The sequence below is a fragment of the Somniosus microcephalus genome, chromosome 25, assembly GCF_052327205.1.
Source record: "Somniosus microcephalus isolate GS21.2 chromosome 25, FLI_Smic_1.0, whole genome shotgun sequence".
Classification (NCBI taxonomy): Eukaryota; Metazoa; Chordata; class Chondrichthyes; order Squaliformes; family Somniosidae; genus Somniosus; species Somniosus microcephalus.
Genome location: NC_141011.1, coordinates 43,015,701 through 43,041,628, shown reverse-complemented (window position 1 = coordinate 43,041,628; position 25,928 = coordinate 43,015,701). Strand labels below are relative to the sequence as shown.

Sequence of the window (25,928 nt, the reverse complement as noted above, 5' to 3'; positions counted from 1 at the left end):
CTGAATTTCATCCCACTGGCCATTCTTCATGTATCAGCCTGGACATTGAGCATCGATGGATTATTCCACCCTGATGGTCTTCACAGCTGAGACTGATCCTGTCCTCACTTGATGTCCATACACATGCACATTCTAGCATCAGTTAGAGTAGCCATCAGGAGTTGGAGTCGTGGCTGATATTGCCATTTCTAGGCCACAGGCAACGAGGCCAATTATACCACGCCGACTGGTATCTTGGCTGAACTCCAGTTTCCACTAGTGGTGCACTTGGCAATGACATTACCTGCTAGGCCATCAAGGTGCTTTTTTATTATGATAAAGATTTTAACCATGTTACCATTTTCATGCATCATAATGTACAGCACAGAAACAGGCCATTCGGCCCAACTGATTCATGAGCATCCTCCTACCCCTTTCATCTAACCCTATTAACATATCCTTCTATTCCTTTCTCCCTCATGTGTTTATTTAGCTTCCCCTTTAAATGCATCTATATTATTTGCCTCAACTGCTCCTTGTGGTAGCGAGTTCCACGTTTTCACCATTCTCTGGGTAAAGAAGTTTTTTCTGAATTCTCTATTGGATTTATTACTGACTATCATATTTATGGCCTCTAGTTTTGGTCTCCCGTACAAGTGGAAACATCTTCACTACGTCTACCCTATCAAACCCTTTCATAAACTTAAAGATCTCTATCAGGTCACCCCTGAGTCTTCTCTTTTCTAGAGAAAAGAGACCCAGCCTGTTCAAACTTTCCTGATAGGTGTAACTTCTCAGTTCTGGTATCATCCTTGCAAATATTTTTGTACCTTCTCCAGTGTCTCTATATCCTTTTTATAATATGGAGACTAGAACTACTCCAAGATTCTATACAAGTTAAACATAATTTCTCTGTTTTTCAATTCTATCCCTCTATAAATTAATGCCAATGCTTTGTTTGCTTTTCATATTGCCTTATTAACCTGTGTTGCTACTTTTAATGATTTTTGTACCTGTACCCCGAGATCCCTTTGCTCCTCTACCCCCATTTAAACTCTTAGAGGGGAATTTTAACCCCAAAAAATGGGTGGGTTTGGGTCGGGTGGGAAGTAAAAAAGTAAAAAATTTCAAATCCAAACCCAACCCGCCTCACACCTGCCCACTTCTGGTTTTAATGGAGGCAGGATGGGAGGTGGGTGTCCAACCACTCCCAGGAGGCGAGTCGCTCATTTAAATATTTTAATGAGTCTGCGTGTCTCAGAATTTTTCTCCAGCTGGAATTTTCCTTCCCAAGTCGGGTCGGGTGCATGCGGGCGGCGTGGCAGGTCGGTACTGCGATGTATTGATCAGCCCGCTCCTCAGAGCGACTTTAGCGTAATGGCCCCATTAAGACAGACATGTGCGTTGCCCGGCCCTATTAAATGATATGGGTCTGATGGCTTATTTTCAGCGGGGATATTTAAAGCAGCCTTGGCCACATCACATTTGAAGGTTCATGTAGAAGTGTGGCGGGAGTATATAGGAGGATTTTGTTATTGCTGAGATTTCTAAACATGAGTTCCCAAAGACAGAGGGCTGCACCCCGGTTTTCTGATAACTCCCTACATATTCTTGTGGAGGGAGTCAGACCATGCAGAGAGGTCCTCTTCCCTGCTGATGGGCAGAAGAGTCCTCACCAAGAGACAAAAAGATCCTGGCTCCAAATAGCTGTGGAGGTGAACAGCAGGGATGTCGTGAGGTGGACCTGGGTGCAATTCCAGAAGCGTTTCAATGATCTGATGAGATTAGGAAAGGTGAGTTCAAAGCCACACTCACCTTCATCCTGCTGTGCCTGTCACCGCATCCCCATCACTCTGCCTTCCCAAGCCTACTCCTGCACACCATTACTCACACCAACATACCTTGCACGTCCACCCATCCCTCTCTCTTTATGTACATACTCACATCCCCATCTGACTAACCACCCCTCACACTCACCCTCATCCTAATGCAATCATACCAAGTAACACCACAGAAGGAGGCTATTTGGCATTGACACCATACTCCCTCATAGTCACCCTCTATAGATGTAACCTGTACAATCCTTACACTTATGCCATCACTCTCACTCATACTTCTCTTCTATCCCTCCTTGCAGAAGAGAGTGCACAACAACAGGGAGAGGGAGAGAACCAAAGGTGGCCCTCCATCCTTCAGTACTTTAACTCCAGCAGAGGTGGTGGCCCTGGAGTGCTCTCCAGCTCCTAGCAGGGAAGTGCAGGTGGACCATGAGACGGATGATGGTGAGAGGGGACACGGAAGTGGGGGCTCCTCTCAAAGCACTCCCACTTCTGTCCCATTGCTCTCTTCTCCCTCAGTCAGAGCCCCAGATGCTTCCTCAGATTGCGATGGCCGAATCTGCCCCTGCACAGTTGCAGGAGGAGCAGACTTTGGCAGGGCCCTCACATGCTCCAAAACCCAGAGGACGTCCGCCAAAAGTGTCTATGCAGTCACAGCAGGGAAGTGAGCAGCCTGCTTCTACCTCTGCTGAAGTCATAGGGGGTGCACCTCGTAGAAGCATGCGTAAAAGAAAAATGACACAGAAGTAGATGCACAAGGGTAAGCACATGGGTGTATAAAGTGTTAGTGTTAAGGTTCCATTACTGTTATCACACTTATAAATCTATTTATTTTCACTATTTTTGTCTGCTACTTTAGAAGTGGCTTTGTGAGTTGTAGTGAATGGTGAGACATAATGTAACTTCCAGCAATGGGGGTCCGTGAAAAAGGAATGGTTTGTTCATTGTAGGGATGCTTTATGGTGTTGTTGTGGGGTGGGGGAGGCGGGGGGACTTGGCACATCATGTGGCAGCCATATGGGTTCAATGCAGGAAGTCAAGTAAATCTGGGCATGTTGAGGCCATCCCTGGCCTCCCGGACTGCAATGTGCTATCTGAACCTCAGGTTCCTCCTGCTCCTCCTCCTCGTCTTCCAGCTGATGCTCCTCCTCCTCCTCCTCTGAAGAGGCTGTGTGCTCAGTGCCTTGCTCCTCATGCAGCTCTAATCCTTATTGCTGTGCTATGTTGTGCAGCGCGCAGCAGATGACAATGATTCTGGAGACCCTGGCTGGTGCGTACTGAAGGGCTCCTCCAGATCTGTCAAGGCATCTGAAGTGCATCTTGAGCATGCCTATTGTTTGCTCTATGACACATCTGGTGGACATGTGGCTTTCATTATAACGCTCCTCGGCCTTATTGCTTGGCCTCCTCAAGAATGTCATGAGCCACATCTTCAGTGGATAGCCCTTGTCTCCAAGCAGTCAGCCAGTAAGTCTGTTTGGCGGTGCGAAGAGCTGAGGGAGGGTGGACTGGCACAGGACAAAAGAGTCATGACTGCTGCCAGGGAATTTGGTGCATACATGCATGATGATCTTCCTATGGTTGTAGATGAGCTGAACATTGAGGGAGTGGAAGCCCTTGCTATACACAAACACTCCTGGGTGATGTGGGGGTGCTCTGATGGCCACATGTGTGCAGTCGATGATGCCCTGCACCCGTGGGAAGCCAGCCAGAGTGGCAAAGTCGAGCGCATGCTCAGTAACACTAGTTTCATCAGTGGCAAAGTTGACATAATTGGCTGGCTTGTTAAACATGACATCGGTGACCTGTGTGATGCATCTGTGGGTGGCCGACTGGGAGATGCCGCAAATGTCTGCTGCAGATCCCTGGAAGGAGCCTGAGGCGAAGAAGTTGAGGGTGCTGGTGACTTTGACAGCCACTGGCAAGGCATGTCCACACGCTCCTCTGGGCTGCAGGTCTTGCTCCAGTAAGGTGCATATGTCTGCGATGACCTGGCGCGATAGCCTGAGCCTCCTTTGGCACTGCTGCTCAGTCATGTTGAGAAAGCTCATCCTCTGCCTGTATACTCTGTGTTGGGGGTATCATCTCCACCGGGGTGCAGCCCTGCGCTGATGCCCTCTCTCATGTGGAGCATCAGGTTGTTGAGGAGAAGGTTGTTGGTGTTGTGGCTGCTGCTGCTGCTGTGCCTGCTGCTGCGCGTGTTGGGGTTCATCCTGGTCCGATTCTGAGGACCAAGGTGAGACAGTATAAGTGGCATCCATGCTGATATAATAGATGGCAAGTCAAGTAGAGATCAGAGGACCAATATGTTAATGTTGTGATAGATACTAGCAATGTGGTGAGAGTGGCTTCCGAGGTTGCAGAAAAGACTTGCAAATTCTAGCCACCTAAATCTGTGCTCAAAATGAAATCAGCAAGAGCCTTTCCCATAGGCAAGTAAGCAGGTGTCATGTGGGAGTATTTATTGGAATTTCCATGCACTGCATTAATGGCCTCAATCAATGGCCACTGAGCTTCCGCCTCACGTTGACAGACGTTGTTCCCGAGCTGCTTGATTCCCGTGGTCATCCAGTGAAATTCAGAAGGTCTGGTTAAAATCTCTGTTAAGGGTCTCACAACAAGGATTTAATAAGATTACTTAGGTCGCCCGCCTCTGCCGTTCGGGTCTGTGGCACACTGGCAAACGCACCCGAGTTAAAGGCGCGAGGAGGCAGGATGATGGTGTGTTCCCAGTGCGCTCCCATTTTCTGCTAATTTTACTGCTGACCTGCCTCCAAACCCACACGCACGGGAGCAGAAAAATTGCGGCCTCTGTTTCAGCTTTAACGCAGCCAGCCAGGTTTCCCTGGCCTCGGGGAACCCAGCAGCTAAAGGGAGGCGAGGACTGTTGCATGGAACAGTTAAATGCTTTTCCAGCACTGTTTGTGGGCCAGAAGGAGCAAGAACGCTTCCTCCACTGGCTGCGGCCAGGAAACAAATCCAAAAATGGTAATTAAGTTCTGCTGTTAAATCCGTTCTTCTGGGTTTCCTGACCGCAAAACCACCCTCCCGCTCCCTCCCCGCCTCCCCATTAATATCAAGGCCTCATTTTCCAAGGAGAACTGTGGTTCCAACAGCCAGGTAGCAGCAGTGCATAAGATAAATAAGGCATAAACTTGTCTTGGGCAGTGGTGCAAAAGGGGTGATCGCGAGCCGGCAGCCTGTTTTGCACACCGCCTGATTTTCTTTTCCATTAACTTCAGTGGCAAAGAAAATTGGGCAGGGGGTAAAATGGGCTGCCGATTCCCTGTCGCCTGTATTGAATTTATACCCTGTGTGTTCTCAGCTGCCTACTGAGGATAGTTAATTTGAAGATGCCTTTGGGGAGGTCATAATATCATAATGGGGTTAAAACAAAGACAGATGAAGGCCTCCTAAAATGGCGAAGTGTTAGCAAAGTGTTTACAGAAAGTGCTGGAAATACACAGCAAGCCTGTCACCATCGGTAAAGAGAAAAGTCAGGTCAACTTTTTAACCCTTCATCTTTTTCAGTTCTGATAAAGGATCTACAGCCACAAACGTCAGCTTGTCTTGTACTTCCAGTATTTTCTCTTTTAATTTCAGATTTGCACAATATGGTGTGATTTTTTCACTTTTATTAGCAAAGTACTTAGAATTTTTAAATTGTAGAGAACATGAAGAAGCTTGATGGACTTTGGTCTTGTTCTTCAATATATGGCACAGCTCAGCAAACATTGCCTATTCATTATCATTATTAATTCTATGAGAGCCTTTCTTTCGTCATGTACCCTGCCCCCTCAATTCTCCCCTCCTCCCCTGAAGGTGTTGGTGTAAAATTCCTTGGACATCAGCAATTATGTCTTACCTTGCACAAGTTGCCATTCTTCAGGCGGTGGCAGGCTCTTCAATCATAAGGGAATCACAGCTGTGCCCAACCCAATGTTGTCCTTGCTTATTGACATGAATCAACTGAGCGGCCTGCGGGTGGCACTGTCCAGGGAGAGTATAAATACTCGGGCATGGGCCCAGCTTGCGCAGGACATTCTTAACAGGAACTAGTGAAGGACACAACTAGACCTCCATGTTGTAAAACAGTTGATTAAAGCTTTGGTTAACGCTTAGACCAAGTGCCGAGTGGTTTTCATACGTCACTTATCATCCACATTTGAGTACTTTCCAGTAGGGAACTCTGGGTAGCAAGAACTATGGTCGACTCTTTTTCTCTCAGTCACCCAAAGACCCTGAGGCATTTGTAGCAACCCTATCACCAACCTGGCATCCATATGTTGGAGTTATACCTCGGAGCTGTATCTGTTAGTTAGCTCCAGTAATAATGCTTAACAAAAGCTAACGGGGTATCAATTTGCCACCTGGGCTTAAAACTAGCATTCCAGATTGGGGGCACATTATAGAGATTGCCCAGTTTTCATGGGACAGTTTCTACATCGGTTGGCCGGTCCACAGTGCCAGTTTTATGCCTGGGCATCAAGTTGAAAATCTACCCCCAGGAAGTCTGATTTTCTCAATTTATGGAACTCCGTAAATATAATTTATTTGTGAATAGAGCCTTGAAGGATGTAAAACTCTTTCAACAAAGATGGAGATGCAACCATTATTTATTCCAATCAGTTGCTAATAATCATCATCAGATGCCTTGTACAGGAAGTATGACTTGTTATTTCACTTTACAAAATACTTAATGCTCATATTGTTTGACAGCCCTGTCAAATATATAGAGGAACAATCCCTTAGTATTTCGAACCTGTTCTATAATTGTTTTTCCTCTTAAGACTATCATTGAGGTCTGCATGAGTACTTTTATTTTCGAACAGTCTCTCAACTATTTGCATTTTATTATTTTTTTCCTATTCTTGTCTTAACTTTTTAGAAAATTGTCTAATTTTGCTTTATTAATCTCCTCAATAACTATTGATTTAACCATGCCAGTGTACGTGCTCCCCTTTCCCCAATAGGAAACGGCCCATATCTACGACGTAGCCCTAAGCAAGAAGTGATGAAAGTGGTTACTGAGTAAAAGAAAAAAAGAAGTTGCATTTCTATAGCGCCTTTAACAACCTCAGGATGCCCCATGGTGCTTTACAGCCAATGAAGTATTTTTGAAGCTAGGAGAATAGTGTGGCAGTCAATTTGCACACAGCTAGGTCCCACAAACAGCAATGTGATAAATGACCAGATAGTATTTTTAGTGATGTTGATGGCAGGATAAATATTGACCAGGCCACCTGGAGAACTCACCTACTATTCTTTGGATAGTGCCATGGAATCTTTTACGTCCACCTGAGAGGCAGGCAGGGCGTCGGTTTGAAGTTTCATCCAAAAGATTATACCTCCGACAGTGCAGGACTCACTCAGTACTGCAAAGAAGTATCAGCCTGGATTATGTGCTCAAGCTTCTGGAACGGGACTTGAACCTATGATCTCCTGACTCAGATTTGAGATTGCTACCACTGTGTCAAGGCTGACATTGCCTATTCACTACAAGTTTCCACTTAATATGAAACTATTCTCTGCCAAGATAATCGAAGCCTGTTAGTGGGCATCACATTCAAGCTCAGCCTTGCCCTCAATTGAAATATAGGCCCACACGTTCTAGTAGGAGTCATTGTATAGCAGGATTCCAGTTGAATTTATCTTCTGCCTAGCCCAGGGACAAAAGCAACCTCTGTGAATATAAATGATGATGAGTAAGAGAGATCAAGAGAAAAGGGTGTTGATAATAGATATAGAAATAGACATCTAAGAAAGGAGATTGTAAATGCTAAATGTCTGTTTATGTTTCTGCTAGGTAAAGGATTAAATGGGAAATTGTAGGTCTACAAAGGGAACTGTCACTCCTACAACGACTTGAAGCAATGTGTTCTTAGTAGCTTTTTACAGGACTTTGCAGCATTCTCGTTTCATTGTGACAGATATGATTTATTACTTTGGATTTAATTGAAAATGCTGTAAATGAGAAACCTTTGAATTGGGATAGTCAGGAGAACAGAGTAATCTTAGCCACGTCTCAAATCAAAGAGGGTAAATGACCCAGGGGACCGAACTATTCCTACTGAACTGCAAAATAAATGTTAGAAGAGAACTTGTGGGGGAAAAAAAAGGGAAGAAACTCGTCAGCATTTACACAGGGTGCTTATATCTGGCCCCTCATGTTTTTTAAGTGGTTAGAGAAATATTATGCTGATAACTTACAAATTAAAATGTAACTGGATATGGGCTTCCTGAGTGGCTGTGGGAAGAGTTTGGTGCTTCATGTACCGGTGCAACCTGTGCATCTTTTCCCTCTGAAATGGTAAATTTAATTCAGCCACAGTAGTATGCAAATTATATGATCCTTGGTGGTCCTTTGATCAGTTGCTGTACAGGATCAGTTTATAAGATCACAGTCACAAGGGTGCATTGCAGAGCTTTGGTAATATGTTTGCCAGACCCTTCTGCAGCAAAAGAAGTGAAAGGTATCAGTGTACCTTATTTCTTTGAGCAAGGCCCAGTGGTTATTGTGTAATCCCTTCACTCTGTGACATCTAGTTGGCAGGGTTTTTTTTAAATTCATTCACAGGATGTGGGCAGCATTTATTGCCCATCCCTAATTGCCCTTGAGAAGGTGGTGGTGAGCCGCCTTCTTGACAATTGAGTGGCTTGCTAGGTCATTTCAGAGTCAACCACATTGCTGTGGGTCTGGAGTCACATGTAGGCCAGAGCAGGTAAGGACAGCAGATTTCCTTCCCTAAGGACATTAGTGATGGGTTTTTACAACAATCTGGTAGTTCCATGTTCATTATTGCTGACACTACCTTTTTATTCCAGATTTATTTAATTAACTGAATTTAAATTCCCCAGCTGCCGTGGTGGGATTTGAATTTGCATCTACTGAATTCTTAGTCCAGGCCTCTGGATTACTAGTCAAGCAACATAACCATTGTACTACCATACCACTCTAAAGGGTTGCCATGGACTTCTCTTATCGCCAAAGTTACCTGCCCCCACCTTGATCTTTTTTTAATATGAGCTTTGCTTATCAAAGTGAAGCACTGTTAGTGTTGGGAAATAGAAGACTTTTCATTTTGGGCAATCTGGTTCAGTATGTGTTATGCAGGCTAGAGCTACCTCTACTCTGGAACTCTTCCGGTACCACTGTGTAATTTTTCCATTCCCCACACCAGTTATCCTGTGGACTTTGAGTGAGATTGCTAAATTCGGGGCAGTTTTGTGCTATGGGCTCATGTCTGTTAGGACCAGGATTGAGACTACCCAAACTCATTTCACACGGGATCCAAACAAGCAGCAGACAGAGAAGACTTTCCTCCGAACAGGCTAATGGCTTATATTGTAGGGAAAATGCTGAATCTAGCATCACAGAAATATAAATTAAAATATTCAGCTCAGGTGAAAAACAATTCTTCACAGTCTCTTTCACCACAGTGTACATAGAAATAATTGACCAGAATTACAGAGAAACTGAACTCTAACATTGGGCAGAATTTTCCGAGGGGTCAGAGGATGCAACCGGTGGTGGGTCGGGTGGAAAAAAGGTTTTTATTGACAGCGGGTCTGGACACTGCGGTCAACCCGCGGCCACGCACCTTTCACAAATGCCGGGTCTGCCAGCACTGAGCAAACCCGACACACAGCAGCGGGGGAGGCAATTCAAATCATTAGTGGCTTGTTACAGCCACTTAACAAAGCTTTTATCCCAGCTTTTTTATTTTGACAGGTCACCTGCCAGTTTCCCGCTGTGCCTAGGACTCATCAGTGAAGCTGAGGCAGGAGGTGACTTGCTATTGTTTCAACTGATGAGTTGACAGCTTCAAATGTCAAGTCAAAGCTCCCAGCTGAATCAGATATCTTCCCTTAGCCACTAGCTTCTCTAAACTGCATTTCCATTACAGATTCAGAATGCTGCAAGTCTTTACAAAAGTCTCCATCCAGCCTGACCTCATCACCTGATGCTGCACAGGACACAGGGTATCAGCACTCGAGCACATTGCTGCCAGGGAGGCCAGGGCTGGCCTCATCATAGCCAGATCTACTTCACTTGACGCTGTATATGTGGCTGCCACAGGTTGGCACCACCCCACACCAATACCATAAATCATCCCTACAATGCCCAAGCCATTCCTTTCACACTCATCACCATTGCGGGGGGTACCGTTATGACTCATCATTCACTGCAACTCACTAAGCCACTTCCAAAGGTGCACATAAATCTGTCCAAGAACACCATGGGGGCGATTTTCCCAGCCCCGAGGAGGCGGGTTTGGAGGTGGGACAGTTGGCAAAATCGCAAAAAGTGAGGGCGGGTTCGGAACCCGTCTCCGTGCAATTTTGCCGTAGGCGGGTGTCATAAATCTCATCATCGAGAAACTACCTATGAAATAACACTGGACGGCCAGCTGGTGGCGCCGTCCAAGGACTATAAATACTCGGGCGTTGGCCCCAGCTTTCCAGGGACATTTTGTAAAGATAAGGAGCTAGTGGATACAACTAGACTTCCATGTTCTGAAACAAGTTGATTAAAGCCTTGCTTTATGCTCAAATCAAGTGCGTAGTGAGTTTTATTACGTCAATTTAATCAACTTGATATCGACTCCACGCTTTGGGTGATTTCGGGAACAGCCAGCTACGACTCGAACCGTAGAAGGGAACTCAGACAAGTAATCGATCCATCATGGAGAAACTACTCAGCTCCGCCCGTCTTGACCTGGACCCGAATTCACTTACAGCTGCTAAGGTATGGAAACACTGGTATCGTACTTTCAGCAACTTCCTCAGGGTGTGTGGTGAAAATGTTCCTGATAAATTAGAAATACTTGCTAATTACGTATCCCCTCATGTGTTTGATTATATCGAAGACTGTGTAGACTATGACGCCGCTATCCAAATACTACAGCAGCTATATGTCAAGTCCCCAAATGAAATTTTTTCTCGTCATCTGCTGGCCACAACTCGACAACAACCCGGGGAATCACTTGACGAATTCCTTCAGAAACTTCGCAGGCTCAGCAAGGATTGTAATCTTAAAGCTGTTACAGCTGAGCAGTACCAGGAGGAGTTAATTCGTGATTCCTTTATTAATGGGATTGCGTCTCCCTTCATACGTCAGCGTCTGTTGGAGAATAAAACCCTCAAGTTACAGGCTGCCTATGACCAGGCATGTTCTCTGGACTTAGCAAAGAGGAATGCAGACACCTATCTTTTACCACGTGCACGGGCTGCTGCTATCTCTTTTAGTGACTCTTTCAATAGCCCTCACGGATGACGACTCCAACCCGGCTGATGGCAACCCTACCCTAGAAACCTACACTGATAACGACCCCGCCCTAGCGGCATCTTGGCAATCTGGAAGGAAGTGTTTCTTCTGTGGAGGAGCGTTCCATTATAGGAAATGTTGTCCTGCTCGTAACGCGACCTGCAATCATTGCAGCAAGAAAGGTCACTTTTCTAAGGTATGCCAGTCAAGAGCCGCTGTTAGTAAGAAAGGCCACTTTTCTAAGGTATACCGGTCGAGAGCTCCTGTTAGTTTTGCAGCTATCGATAAAACTGCTCCTCCCCCAAGAGCCACGACTAAGGTTACAGCTGCAATCTATAAAACTGTTCCTCCCTCAAGAACCACTACTAAGGTTACAGCTGTCAAGGGTAAAACAGCCTCTCCTCCCATCACAGCTGTTTTTCCCCAAAGTTTGTCCCATGCAGCCATGAAGGTTTCGACAAATGGACACATTTTGAGTGCATTAATCGACTCATGCAGCTCTGACAGCTTCATTAGTGAGCGGGCTGTCAGTAAGTTAAAATTGCGTATTTACCCCTTGGACAGGGAAATTGCAATGGCTCTGACGACACTGACCACCAATTCTTCTGGCTTTTGTCTTGTCGACCTTATTCTCAATGGCCGCACTTATTTCTCCACCTGGCTCGGGGTGCTCAAGAACCTATGCAGTGATGTGTTCCTGGGACAGGATTTCCAGAAACAACACAGAAGACTCACTTTCGAGTTTGGAGGGTCAAAGCCGAAGCTTACTATTTCCAAAGTACCATTTTGTGCGCTTTCGGCGGCTTCACTCGACGAGCCCTCCTTGTTTGCCAATCTTTCCCCCCGATGTAAGCCCATAGTCACTAAATCATGACGTTTCAGCCGAGATGATCGAGCCTTTATCGAGGCAGAAATCTCTCGCCTTCTAGCTGACGGTATCATTGAGCCATGTTCATCTTTCTGGCGGGCTCAAGTCGTCATTGTTAAAAATCCTCTGAAGCAACACAAGAAACGTCTTTGCATCGATTACTCACAAACTATTAACCAGTATACCGACCTGGATGCCTACCCACTACCACGCATCGATGACATGGTCAATAACCTTGCCAACTACAAGGTATTTTCAACTTTTGATTTAAAGAGCGCATATCATCAAGTACCGTTAAAGGACTCTGACAAAAAGTATACGGCCTTTGAGGCCAATGGTCAGCTTTACCAGTTTTGTCACCTTCCATTTGGGGTCACCAATGGGGTGGCCATCTTTCAATGGGCAATGGATAGCCTAGTCAAACAGGAGAACTTAACGGACACTTTTCCATATCTAGATAATGTCACCATTGCTGGTCATAACCAGAAGGAGCATGATGCCAATCTCCAGAAATTTTTTGACGTTCTCCGTCGTCGCAACTTAACCTTAAATGAGTCCAAATCTGTGAAATCAGTACCATCAGTCAACATCCTTGGCTACTGGGTGGGCAACAGTGTCATCAAACCGGACCCGGAGCGACTTCGTCCGCTTCAGGAGCTCCCTCCCCCTACGAATCTCGGCTCTCTTCGTCAGGCACTCGGCATGTTCGCCTATTATGCGAAATGGATACCCCACTTCTCCGACAAGATCCAGCCCCTGCTTCACGCAAAGTAATTTCCATTGGAGGCAACGGCTATTTCAGCTTTCAACCTCCTCAAGCGACAACTGGAAAAAGCCACGCTTCGTTCCATTGATGAAAATCTTCCTTTCGTGGTCGAGTGCGATGCGTCGGATGTGGCGATCTCTGCTACCTTGAATCAAGGTGGTCGACCCGTTGCATTTCTGTTCAGAACTTTGCAGGGTAGCGAGCTCCATTATCCTCCTGTCGAGAAGGAGGCTACGGCCATCATCGAAGCAGTACGTAAATGGAGTCATTTTCTCGCTCGTCGCCATTTCACACTTATAACCGATCAGCGCTCTGTGGCCTTTATGCTAGAAAACCGGAAACACACTAAGATCAAGAATAACAAAATACAACTCTGGAGGATGGAATTGGCTGCCTTTGGATACACCATACATTATCGACCCGGCAAAGAGAATGTGGCCCCGGATACCCTCACGCGGGCATTCTGCTCTTCTATGTCAACTTCGACTCTGGCGGATCTTCATACTGACTTATGCCATCCTGGCGTTACCCATATGTTGCACTTTGTGCGATCTAAAAATCTCCCATTTTCTACGGAAGATGTGAAAAGAATGTGCTCCTCCTGTAAAATTTGTGCGGAGTTAAAACCGCAATTCTTCCGTCCATCGGATGGCTCGCTCATACACGCTATGCAGCGACTCAGCATTGACTTTAAAGGGCCATTGCCCTCCTTAACGCGAAACACCTACTTACTGACTATGGTGGATGAATATTCACGCTTTCCCTTTGCTTTCCCCTGTCCCAATATGCTTACTTCCACAGTGATCAAATGCCTTGATCAAGTCTTTTCCCTTTGCGGTACGGCCAATTTCATCCACTCTGATCGGGGTCCCTCCTTCATGTCAAGCGAGCTCAAAAGATATCTCTCCCAATGGGGAATCGCTACAAGTAAAACGACACCGTACCATCCCATCGGTAATGGACAGGTTGAGAGATACAACGCTATATTTTGGAACGCTGTTCATCTTGCGCTGAGGTCACGCAATCTACCAGACCAGCAGTGGGAGACTATGCTCCCTGATGCGTTGCATTCCATCGGGTCTCTCCTTTCTACTTCTACCAATGTCACACCTCACGAGCGATTCTTCAGCTTCCAGCGTCGCTCTACCCTTGGAACGTCTCTACCGTCATGGTTGGCAGCTCCTGGCCCCATGCTGCTCCAAAGATTCGTCCGATCGTCAAAAACTGATCCTCTAGTTGACGAGGTAGAACTTACAGACGTCAACCCCACGTACGCCCACTTGCGTCCACCGTTTCGCTCCGGGACCTGGCTCCCTGTCCGGCCAGTTCCGCGGAGATGAGGCCGACACTCTGCGCTCCCCCGAGGATGACGCCCTACCTGGGACATCGAGGGATCTGCCGGCTGCCCCACTGGATCCGGTCAGGGAGCCGAGCGCTCCCCGTGGGATGGCCACCCCGGGCCAGGACACCGGTCAATCTCTGGCTAACCAACGGGACAAAGCCAGTTCTGCGCCTGTGGGGACCCGCACCCGGAGTCACGATCTCCCCAGCCTCCCTCGGGTCGATCAGAGCAACACGGGCCCTGTCGATCCACCGGCACGGATCAAGTGGCCCAGGGACCAAGACACGGTCTGGGGAAACGTGCCTTCTGGACATAAACAAAAATCTAAAAGACTGCGGCTATTTGTGGTCCGCCTAATCTGTTAAGAGGAAGTCGTCGGACTTCCAAATCTTTTAGGCAGGAAGAATGTCATAAATCTCATCATCGAGAAACTACCTATGAAATAACACTGGACGGCCAGCTGGTGGCGCCGTCCAAGGAGTATAAATACTCGGGCGTTGGCCCCAGCTTTCCAGGGACATTTTGTAAAGACAAGGAGCTAGTGGATACAACTAGACTTCCATGTTCTGAAACAAGTTGATTAAAGCCTTGCTTTATGCTCAAACCAAGTGCGTAGTGAGTTTTATTACGTCAGCGGATTTGATGGGTGCGATTCGGTCTCGCCTCCATCAGTTGGGAGAGGTAGTTAAGACCCTTAAATAGTAGTTAAGGGCCTCTATAATTCTATTTTGACAGGCCTTTGTTATTTTGCCATATTTTGTGTGTCTCGCACGACCCTCCTAAACCAAGCCAGCTAATCCTGGTGGGTTGACAAGTGGGTGGCCTCCTCACAGCTGCAGCTCCACCATTAAAATGGAGCTTTCATCAGGGAGCAGTTGCAGGTGGCAGAACTTTTGTTCCAAAGGTCTTTCAGCACTTTTAGCAGGCCAACCAAAGTCGGAGGTGCTGCAGCTTCTATCTCTCAACTGTGGGACCGCCTTGGAAGACCCTCTCCCCGCTTGGACTGAGCGCTTCCCCAACGGAAGCAGCATGGGAACAATTTATTTCCTTTCACCATATACCTCAGATTCGGATGAGGAGCAGCCATGGCAGCAGCAGAACCAGGCAGCTCAGCAGCAACAGCAGCAGGAGTGCCAACCTCCTGCTCACCCACCTGATGCGGCACAGGGCAGAAGGTGCCAGCGCATGGAAGCACGTCGCCACAGGAGATACCCCCAACACAGGGTTTACAGGCAGAAGATGCGCTACCTCAACATGACTGAGCAACAGTGCCAAAGGAGGCTGAGAGTTTCGCGACAGGTTGTCGGAGACTTCTGCTGCACCTGGAGCCCAGACTGTCAAAGTCACCACTGCACTCAACTTTTTTGCCTCAGGCTCCTTCCAGAGATCATCAGCGGACATCAGCGGCATCTCCCAGTCGGCCGCTCATAGTTGCATCATGCAGGTTACCAATGCCCTTTTCACAAAGGCACACAATTACATCCACTTCTCAAGGGATCAAGCAAGTGTAACCGCATGTTCAGTTGGCTTTGCATATATGGCAGGCTTGCCTATGGTGCAGGGCATCATATACTGCACACATGTGGCCCTTAGGACACCCCATCAAACCCCAGCTATCTTTGTCAACCGCAAGGGCTTCCACTCCCTCAATGTACAGCTGGTGTGTAACCACAAGAAGGAGATTTTGCATGTTTGCACAAAGTTCTGTGGTAGTTGCCACGACTCTTTCATCCTGCGAAACTTCAGTGTTCCTCCGCTCTTCAATCCGCCAAACCAACTTAACGGATGGCTCCTTGGTGACAAGGGCTACCCCCTGAAGAAGTGGCTAATGACTCCGATCAGGAGGCCAGCTAATGAGGCTGAGGAGCACTACAACGCCAGCCACATTTCCACCAGGTCCATCATGAGGCAAACCATTGGCTTGCTGAAGATGCGATTCCGATGCCTTGACAGATCAGTATTCAGCAGCCAGGGTCTCCAGAACGGTCGTCGTCTGCTGTGCACTGCACAACATATCACAGCGTTGTGGCTTGCAGCTTCCTGATGAGCATGTGGCTCAGTTCATAGCCTCCTCAGATGAGGAGGAGGAGGATGATCGAGCGGCGGCGTATCGACCAGCAGCAGTGGCAGCATGCGAGCACATGGCTGCTCGTGATGCAAGAGATGCACTTATCCTGGCCAGATTTGCATAGGTTGCCCATTGTGGCACATGTGCTTGGCTTCTTCGTAACACATGGTAGACAATGGACATGACTCTCTGGCCTCCTTTCACTCTGACCACGCAAGTGTCGCAGAGCCCGCAATGTGGAGCTGCCTAAGCCAAAATAACAGGTGCCATCATGCCAACAATTTGCCATCACCTAATTTTGATACATTCACACAGGGATGGCTATTCATCAATAAACAGAAACAATCACCCAATCTGCACACAGATCTGGAGGTTATATCCCTTGCCAGCTGGACCACACAGCCTTGGTTTCTTTGGGAGTCGTCTTCCTTCCAGATGAGGGGAAGAGCACCTCCCTGCTAGCTCTCAACCAGTATACCCAGCACCTCATCCGAGAACCTCGGGGAGGCCCTTGCCTTGGAGCTGGCCATTCTTCAAGGAGATAAAAGTTTGGAGGTGGTGCAGCATCGACCAAAAACCAGTGGAATGAGCCAAGGCAGCAAGCAGCCCTTAAATGAAGCTGGATAAGTGATGTCAGCAGAGGCGAGTTTCAGTTTCAAAAGACTAATTGGCCCAGGGGAACCCACACTTCTGAAAAGAACTGGCCAATTAGGGAAAAATCACAAATTTTTCCTACTTGACAGTGGAGGCGGGTTTGGAACCTATCCAAACGGAAACCCGCCTCCAATGGGAAAATCGCGCCCAAAGTGTTGAAAATAAAGGTTTCAATGTTTGCCACCACATTAACAGAAACTTTACATGAACATTGCATAAAACAACCAAGTGCCTACCCTTGTGTGTTGTTAGTTGGTATGATTGCACTAGGATGAGGGTGAGTGAGTGTGCTGGCTAGTGAGATGGGGAAGTGATAATGTAGATAGAGAGGGATGGGTGGAGGTGCAAGGTAAGTTGGCGTGAGTAAGGATGTGCAGGAGTAGGGTAGGGAAGGCAGAGTGATGGAGATGTGATGAGTGACACAGCAGGATGAGGTTGAGTGTAGCTTTGCAGTAACATTTCGTGATCTACTGAGATCATTGAAAGCTTTGCACCACTGCACCCTGTTCCTCCTGATGACATCCCTGTTTGTGTCCTCCTATGCAATGTGCAACCAGACTGTGTTAGTCTCCTGGGGAGGTTCTCTTCCACCCATTGGAAGAGAAGAGAACCTCCCTGCGTGCTGTGACTCCCTCCATAAGCATATGGAGGGAGTCATGGGAGAGCCTGGGTGCAGCTGGGTGCACCTCAATGCTGCAGAACACTGACAGCACAAATGTCAAAATAAATTTGTGCATGGTCTCTTTAAGGAACCGGCTGATGACCCGTCTTCAAATGGCATCATCAGACCTGCTTCCTTCAATTGGCTGGCAAACGTGCTGGGCGGGCTTAACAAGCTCAATCAGGGGAAAATCATTTTGGACAGTGGGCTGGAGCCGGCAGTGAGGCCTGGACTTGCCACTGACGTTGTCCGCCACGGATATGCCGAGGTTGGTAAAATCCAGCCCATTATGTCACAACGTCACCAGAGATTCAATGGTATATTAAGCTTACAGCAAGAAAACGGAAGAGCTCTCCTGCTTTGTAAATCCACTTTGAAATTTGAGATTATTCCTGTAAAATTCATTGTTAATGGTTTGTTACTTTTATGTTTGAAAGAATATGTTGAGGACATTAGATAGCTCAGTGAATGAATGTACAACAATCTAATTGAGAAGTTCAGATAATGAATTGACTTTTTTACTGACATACAGATAAGAGCTAAAGAAGATGAATTGTTAAAGAATGTTCTTCCTAGAGTCTTCCAAAGATGTATCTATAAGAATACTCAAAGGTGTGTCAATACAGACGTGGCATAAATTTGTTTCTATAGAGCTATCTATAGGGATACTGCCCAGGTGGCCAAAACTATAAGGATACTGTCCAAGACTCAAAGGCCTAGAAATTGGCCTCCCGTTAGCGCCTCTGGGGGGTGATAACGGGGCGCTAAGCACTCACCAACCGGGCGCGGCGATAAGATCGACTCCCGCAATATTTGGTGGGAGGTTTGTGGTGGTGGTATGGCATTTTGCCTTGATCTCCTTCGTCCAGAGAATGTGCCGCCATCGCCATGCGCATCACCCCGGTAGCGCCCCGCACCCAAACTTCGGTTCCGCCCCCTGCAGCATTGCCGGGCAAAAACACCGGCAGCTGCAGGAGGCGTTCATCGGGAGGCCGGGCGCTTCGGGGGCGATACTTAAAGGCAAGGTGACTGAGGTAAGTGAAAACAATTCTGAAATGCTCTTTCTCTTTTTTTTTCATTTGTCTTTGCCAGCGAGCGATCAGCCTGGCACTCTGATGCAGTGCATTGGGCTGATTGGGCCAGATCGCAGCTGCTGCCAGGGACCAGGTAAGTTTTCCCCTTGCAGAGCCTGCAGCTATGGCCCTTTCCTTTAAGGGAGGGAAGGAGCCTTCCAACGTGGCAGCGCTGCATGGCCCATTGTGCAGCGCTGCACATCTACTGCCCCGTCTGCTGCCTGTTGTGCTCCAGGTAGGAAGTGGATCGCTTGATTTAGCGCTCCAGTTCCTTCCTGGAGCGCAAACCCTGAATTTTTTAGAAGTTGAAAAACATTAGTGCCTGGCGCTAATTCTTTCAACTTTTAAAAGTTAGCACCCCAAATGGGGCGATACTGAATTTCTCCCCCAAAATATATAGAGATACTCTATATATATATATATAGGTATATAACGGGGTCTGAAGATATATCTTTAGCATTTTATCCATGGGTCCAAAGATGTATCTGTGGAGATACTGTCCAAAGATGATGAGAGAGAAAGAAAAGGAAAAAAAGAACTTGTGTTTATATACCTTTCATAATCTCAGGATGTCCCAAAGTGCTTCACAGCCAATGAAGTACTTTTGAAGTGTATTCACAGTCCAAAACTCTGCTGTCCGTATCCTAATTTGCAACAAGTCCCATTCACCCATCACCCCTGTGCTCACTGACCTACATTGGCTCCCGGTGCAGCAACACCTCAATTTTAAAATTCTCATCCTTGTTTTCAGATCCCTCCATGGGTTACATCTCTGTAACCTCCTCCAGTCCTACAACCCTCCGATATTTTTGTGCTTCTCCATTCTGGCCTCTTGTGCATCCCTGATTTTAATCGCACCACCATTGGCAGCTGTGCCTTCAGCTGCCTAGGCTCTAAGATCTGGAATTCCCTCCATAAATTTCTCCGCCTCTACCTCTCTTTCCTCCTTTAAGACGCTCCTTAAATCTTACCTCTGTCACCTGTCCTAATATTTCCTTATGTGGCTCAGGGTCAAATTTTGTTTGATACCACTCCTGTGAAGCACCTTGGGATGTTTTACTATGTTAAAGGCACTATATAAATGCAAGTTGTTGTTATTGTAGTAATGTAGGGAAATGCGGAGCCAACCTGCACATAGCAATGTTCCACAACAGCAATTGGATAAATGACCAGATAATCTGTTTTTGATGGTGTTGGTTGAGTGATAAATGTTGGCCAGGACACCAGATGAACTTCTGATTCAAAGATTTATCTCCAGGAATACTGTCCACAGATGTATTTATAGGGAGACTGTACATAGATGTATCTATAGAGATATCCTTCAAGGGTCAAACAATGTATCTATGGGGATATCTATGGGAACACCATCACCAGATAAGCACATGAGGGAGAAAGGAATAGAAGGATATGTTAATGGGGTTAGATGAAGATGGGTGGAGCATAAACACCAGCATTGACCTGTTGAGCCGAATGGCCTATTTCTGTGCTGTAAATATTTGTAATACCTCTAAGTTCTCCTCCAAGTCACACACCATCCTGTCAGACATATATCTCCATATCATCATCATTGTTGGGTCAAAATGCTGGAATTCCCTACTCAACAGCATTGTGGGAGCACCTTCACCGCACGAACTGCAGCAGTTCAAGAAGAAGGTCTACCACAATCTTATCAAGAGTAGCTAGGGATGATCAATAAATGCCGGCCTTGCTAGCAACATCCACATCCCAAGAATTAATTAAAAACAAATCCTCCAGGGATCCAGCAACATATTTATAGAGATACCCTCCAGAGATCCAATAATGCATCTTTAAGGATATCCTCCATGGATCCTACAACATATCTATGGAGATACTTTCCAGGGATGCAACAATGCATCTATAAAAAAGAAAGACTTGCATTTCTATAACACCTTTCACGATCTCAGGATGTCCCAAAGCACTTTACATTGAATGAAGTACTTTTGAAATGTAGTTACTGATGTAGTGTAGGAAACACGGGAGTCAATATGTGCACAGCAAGGCCTCACAAACAGCAATGAGATAATGACCAAAAAATCTGTTTTAGTGATATTTGTTGAGGGATAAATATTGGCCAGGATACTGGGGAAAACTCCTCTGCTCTTCTTCGAAATAGTACCATGGGCTCTTACATGTCCACCTGAGAGAACAGACAGGGCCTTGAGTTAATGCCTCATCCGAAAGATGGCACATCCGACAGCGCAGTACTCCCTCAGTACTGCACTGGAGTGTCAACCTGGATTATGTGCTCAAGTCCCTGGAGTAGGACTTGAATCCACAAACTTCTGACTCAGTGGCGAGAGTGTTACCAACTGAGCCAGGGAGGCAGAAAGAGAGGGAAGGGGAGGGCTAGGGCAGTAGGGGGGAAGGGAGGGAGGAGGAGGAAGGGAAGCTGGGGATATCCTCCAGGGATCTAACAATGTATCTATGAGATACTCTCCAAAAATGTATCTATAATGATATCCTGGAGGGATCCAACGACATATCTGTAGAAATAACCTCCAGGGTCCAACAATACATCAAGCCAGCCTTGTCAGCGACACTCACATCCCAAGATTGAAAGAAAAAATCTATAGAGATACCCTGCAGGGATCCAAAGAGATATCCTTAGATATACTGTTCAGGGATCTAATAATGTATTTTTATAGAGATGCGGTATAAGCGTCAGAAGACGTATCTTTAGCGATACTGTTCAGTGTGCATAACAGAATATACAGAATCACTTGTAAGAAGTTCAAAAATGAGTCTAAAGGATGTCAACAAATATGTTCATAGTGGCTTTTATGGAAATAATTTCTGCGTCCAAGGATGCATGTTTGAAAACAAGTTGCCAAAAAGTGCTGGATTGACTATTCCCTATAATAAAAATAGTCTTATAACTACAATCTGTCGCTATATTCCCTGCCAGCTATAACCCTGGGACCAATATGACATTTATTTTTCAGTTTTTTTTCCAAATGGTAACAATTTTTGTAAACTTGCTTTGGTTTCCTCAACACTGAGACTGACACCAAATAAACACATGGTATTGTGACTTCAAAGTCAAAATATCTGGTCGGGTTCTTCAAGTTGTAACAAAAAAATTATTGCAACTTTGTTTGACAGTCTGTTGAATTTGGGATTGTTGTACTTAACAAATAAAAGATGTGATTATAAGCTGCAAGTGCCTGGCGATGCAACTAATGTACAAATCCAGCAGTGAAAAGACCCTGATTTGGAACACATGCAGACAAAACCTTAATTTCTAGTGTTTAATTATCTCCTGACCCTCTCAAGTTCCCTCAGTCACTCAAACTTTTATCATATACTACATCCCTTGACAAGTTACCGTATGGAATTGAGAAAGAATTGGTTCAAGTCTTCTTTTCATCTACCTGCCAAATTTTTCCTCTCCTCCACTGAAGGTGCTAACTCTTGTATGTTCTTTGAAACATCCTTTGATACGTGAGTTATGCCAGAAGGCTGGAAGGTTTCCAATGTCAGACCTATTCAAGAAGGGAAAAAGATTAACCAAGTAACTATTAACCAGTCAACCTAAAGACGTGGATTAATTAACAACAGCCAGCACAGATTTAAAACTGACGAATCATGTCTAATAAATTTGGTGGAATTTTTTGATGTAATACTGGAGTGAATTATTAAAGAAAATGCAATGGGTGTTGCGTATATGGATCTCAAAAAGGCATTTGATAAAGTGCTTCATATAAGGCTTATTGATAAAACAAAGGCCCACTGTATTAAGGGAGTGTGTTAACATGGATAGCAAGTTGGCTAAGGGACAGAAAACAGAGAGTTAATGGGTGTTTTTTGGACTGGAGGGATGTAAGCAATGGTGTCCCCTCGGGCTCAGTGTTAAACCAATCCTCTTTTCTGTTTTTCTACTCCTTTTAAAGTTTTACTATTTAGTGTGCATTTCCTCCCATTATTTCTCTGAAAATGTATCACCTCATCTTTCTTCATAATGAATCTATATAAATGACATTTGTGAGCATTCTCATATTGTGTCAACTGTGAATTGACACAGTGATTGCTGCTTGTGACATAGCTATCATATACTTACAAAATTTCCACTGCTTAACAAAACTTCAGTCCCTGGTCTGTGTTGAATTAGCTGACCTCAGCTAGGACAGGACACCACAATGGGCCTTAAAATTGCAATCACCATTGTTGTCAGTGGGAAGGCGGAGCTATGAAATTTAGTTTTCAACTGTTTTCAGTGAGGGGTGATTGCAGAGCAATGCAAAAGGCCAAGGAAAATATAGCGCACCATAAGTGATAGCATAAGTCACATTCTCCAAATTTCTTCTTTCTTTTGCGCCACCCAAGGGGCCCTACATCGTAGCTGTGGCATTACAATGGAGCAAGACCCCAGGAAATTCTTGGCCTATAATCATTAGGTAAGCATTACTAATCATCAAGGCTTAAACCCAAGACCTCCTAGAGTGGCGGACCCATAACAGACTCTTTGAGTTATGGGGTTGGATTTATTGCTATATTGAATTGATGCTAAATCCAGATTCCATTTCTGCCAAATGTCCTGCCCTCTGAATTGTGGTTTTCTGCCATCTATCCACCATTTCAGCATGCTTAAGCAAAATTCTAAGCAAGCTACCCACAGATAACCTACAGCCTACTTTGAATGGCATCACCTGATATACCAGCCTCCATCTTCCATTTCACTCCTCCAAACCTTCTCTTTAATGGAGTTGCTAGAACTATAATTTCAAATTTATCCAGCCTTGCTTTAAGAGCTGTGTGAAGTATCTCTGATTGCATAATTATAAAAAAACTGCTCTGTTACACACTTCTGAAATGGCTTCAGTGATGCCCTTGCCCAATGATTCCGCATTGTGTGAAGTGGCATAACTCTCCTATGACACATTTATAAAACCTTAGCCATTTTAAAATCATTCTCTGCATTCTTATGTAGTAACTCTTCTACAGGGAAGTAACATCTGTACTGTGCAAATTCCTTGCTTGACATTTGTGAGCATTCTCATATTGTGTCAACTGTGAATTGACACAATGATTGCTGCTTGTGAATTAGCTATCATACCCTTATAACATTTCCCCAGCTTTAGGTCTCTGCAATTGTGAAATAATTTAATTGGACACAATAATTCTCCAATTTACACATTTGAAAAATAACTGGTATTTCAAGGCTCTAAAATAACTACTCAACACAAACACCTGCAAGATTATCCCTCCCAACTGCACGCTTGGGAAGTAGCATTCCAATGCATGCTTGTAAAACAGTTCTTCATTGCCCGGCCGTGAATTGCTTACACAGTTGTACCTTTGTAAATTAATGTCATGACAACAAACTTGTGAATCGACTACCTAATTACATTCTTGTAAAATACCCAGTTAGTGACATGCTTGTGAACTTAAGTAACAACCCATTGCACACTTGTAAAACACCCACTTGTGAAATTATCACCTCAACCGCATACTTGTGAAACACCAGCTTGCACACTTTTGAAGTAATTCAGTTCATGCACATTTATGTCACGATTCCTTTGTTGTATGTTTGTGAAAGATCTTCCTCCACTGGGCATTTGTGAAATCACCTTTTTTGCACACTTGTGCAATAATGTCTTGGCCTCACACACTTGTGATTGGATGATGAGAATACTCAGATAAGCCATCTGTGCTTTCTCAAACGTTTGGGTTCATTATTGCAATACAACTTCTCAGCCTAACAAATTGTTTCTCGCAGCAGGCAGCCCATTCTTTTTTACAGCTGGTTTCCATTTCCAAACACTTTGCTGGGACAATTGTATTGTATTGTAATACATGCAGAAGAAAAACAATTCTCTTTATCAGGAAGTTGCATGTTGGGGTGGTGAGGAGTCTGTCTTTATTAAGCTTTAAGCAAGACTGCAAAATGTTGGCACAGCCACAAGGAAATCCCACAACCACAAAAACGTGTTCCCTTTGAAGCTGTGATGAAATGCAAAAGTTGCTTTTTAGCCAGATTGAAGGGTAAAATAAATCACGCTGTCACACCGCACGCTACACAGATGTAGGGTATAAAGCTTCCCAACTGAATGACAAAACACATTCCCTTGTGGATACAAGCAAACGAGGGAACTATAATTCAAAGATAATAAACATTTCCAAGCACTTATGGGAGGTATTGGTGATAACATTTCAACCCCCCTCCCCACCAATCTGAGCTTCATAAGAGAAATTAACAGCAACCTGTTCTTCCATATGTCAATGTACCAATAGATTCATCACTTGTTGGTCAAATATGTTCCGAGACAACTAGGCTGATGCCGGGGATTAGGCATCTGAGCTGCAAGGAGAGTCGATGGAAATTTGGGAATGTTTACGCCATTAGGCGAATGAGGCTCAGGGGAGATGTTGAGGAAGTTGTCGCCTCCCCCCCCGGCCACGCGCTGTTGAGCTCCGTGCGCACCTGTTGGCCGCTCGCGCTCCCCGATCCTCCAATCACAGCTTCACATTTTTGCCGCGCTCTCTGCAGCCGCTCGCGCTCGCACCGTTGGGTTTGAATGCTCAGCTCGCGCCCCTGCTTCAGTCACCTTCGCCCACTCCTGCTGCCCTTGTACTTAAAAGCTCTTTTATAAATTAGATAAATCTGTTACTAAAACGTGGCGCCGGGGAAATGGAAAAGCAGATGGGGAGAGGTCCCGCTTCGCAACCCCACCACTCCAGCAATAAAAGAAGCAAAACACACGAAGGGTTGAAAAGGAAAGAGCTGAGAAAAATCTCAAAAGCTAGTTGAGTGAAGCAGACTGGGATGAGGAGGTGGTGACAACGAGCTTCCACTCCGAGACCAAATCCCGGGACTACTGACATTCTGACTATAACATGGGAATCAGAGTACCTCAGTATGGGAAGTGGTCATGGTGGCAAAACCGGCTCCCGTGAAGTGAAAGATGGGCGACGATCTGATGGTGGAATTAGATGGTGATTAGTGGGGCCTGGTGACATGCAATTGTCAGAAGCCCTTTGCAAGCAGGCAGATGATTGGACGTAACCAGCTGAACACCAGGACCTGCCTGCTCTTGTGCCAAAATCCCAAAGTCTAATGTCCCTGAAGTCTTTTTCTCTGAGAAATGTAGACATGTGAAAGAGCGGAGGAAAGCAGGCATGGACAGAAACAAGGTTCCTTCAATGAACAATTCATGTCTTGTGACGTTTAGCATAAGGTAAAAAAATGAAATGAAAATCAAGTATCTAGTGACAGTGGTGTTGTCAATAGTCGTTTCTAACCCTAAACCTAACCACTAACCCCTATGCCTAACACTCTAACCCCAGCCTTTAGCTCTTAATGCCCTAACTGTTGGAGTCGACAGAAATCAACAGGCTGAGACTTTTCTTTAAGCAAAAATAAAACGTGTCTTACTTTAATCAATCTCCACGA

At 45.6% G+C, this 25,928-nt stretch overlaps 1 long non-coding RNA gene across 1 annotated transcript in view; it reads right to left on the bottom strand.

Moving 5' to 3' along the window:
- LOC147100738 (uncharacterized) overlaps window positions 1-22,058 on the bottom strand; it is a 276,924-nt gene extending 254,866 nt beyond the window's left edge. The window contains exon 1 of the long non-coding RNA XR_015073597.1: window positions 21,910-22,058. This is a non-coding gene — a long non-coding RNA (uncharacterized LOC147100738). The remainder of the gene's footprint in view (window positions 1-21,909) is intronic.
- Window positions 22,059-25,928: the final 3,870 nt, after the last annotated feature.